Genomic DNA, 1,530 nt, shown 5'->3' with positions numbered 1-1,530 from the left:
ATTGCATTTCGACAAGCCTGGCAAAGCCAAACAATGTAAACTACAATTGAGAGTGCATGTTGCTGTATAGAAATCTCCTTTGCATATTTTACAGTTCTTTCTGTCATTCTGGTCGCATTTTCTGCATTGGTCAGCACATCTTTTTGTACACTTCTGACCTGTCCAACCATCGTGACAACCACCGAAACAATTTTGGTTGCCATCACAACCATAAGAACAATACTTTGAACAAAGATTTGTTCTAGGAATACAATTTCCGTCCCGTAATGTGTATCCGCTTATACATTCTGTACAATTTACAACTCTGTCAACATCGATGCAACTCTTGCAGTTTGAAATATTGCATTCTTTTCTGCAAGTAGGTCCATATTTTCCCGATTTACAGACACATTCTGTAGGGCTTATGCATTCTTCACATGGCGGACTGCACGGTGAACAAAAAATATCATCAGAGTTTTCATAGCTATATAAGAAGTGGCCACTTTCACACTTTGTACAATTGGTCCTACTTTCGCATGACAAGCAGTGACCATAACATTTTTTGCATTTAAAACCGCTGCCGTCTGTATTCCCATAATATCCATCAATGCATCCAATAGTACATTGCTGACGATTGCACGATTCATTAATACAAAGATCACAGCTACGATCGCAGTGAGCCCCATAAAAACCTGGATGACACCCCAAACAATACCCTGTTGTATCATTGCATCCACTGACAGTACAGTTATCATCACAAGGAGCGCCACATATTATGTTAAGCCGAATATCCCAGAATGCTAACTTGCATTTTGTACATTGTAACCCGCTTATACATTGTTCACAATTATCAGGACAAGGCTGACAGTAGCCATCCGCGTTTAACCAATGCCCGTTATTACACCTGTCACACTTGTTTAAATCATTGTTTTTAGAGCATTCTGCACAGTTTGATTGGCATGATCCTAAAACTAAATTGGAAACAAAATGAACAACTTCCGCTGTTAAATCTTCAAAAGTTAAAACAAACACCAAAGAGAAAAAAACTAGTAACAACATGTTTTCCTCTTATATAACTTTATCTAATATTTTCTTTTGATGCCACATATGTGCAAACAATCAAATTGTAATGATATTTGGATCCATTGTATAATTTCTGGAAATGGATCCATGATTCAATTATTCTATCTTATTCAGTTAATCAAAGTAACAGAAAGATGTTGTTTTTTTAATCAAACCAGTGTGGTAGATGATATAAGTCGCGAAAGCACATAACCGTCAAGTCAAAAATCTGACTTTCTATACCAAATATCATATATTGTCCGTTGTAAAAATGAGTAAAATGGAAAAGCAGTGGAATGTTACATTTTTTAGCAATCTTCAGGTGTGATCCTCAATTGGCAAACGTAAGTTGGGTAAGCAAAAATCACGAAGGTTTTAATTAGCACCCACAATGTCAAAGTAAGGAATGTTTTATCTATTTCAACCGAGCATGTCAGTAAAATATGAGATGTCTTCTTCCATACTCTACAGTCTGTCACATATAAACTA

The sequence above is a fragment of the Mercenaria mercenaria genome, chromosome 18 (assembly GCF_021730395.1).
Source record: "Mercenaria mercenaria strain notata chromosome 18, MADL_Memer_1, whole genome shotgun sequence".
NCBI classification, from domain to species: Eukaryota; Metazoa; Mollusca; class Bivalvia; order Venerida; family Veneridae; genus Mercenaria; species Mercenaria mercenaria.
This window is presented reverse-complemented; position numbering follows the sequence as displayed.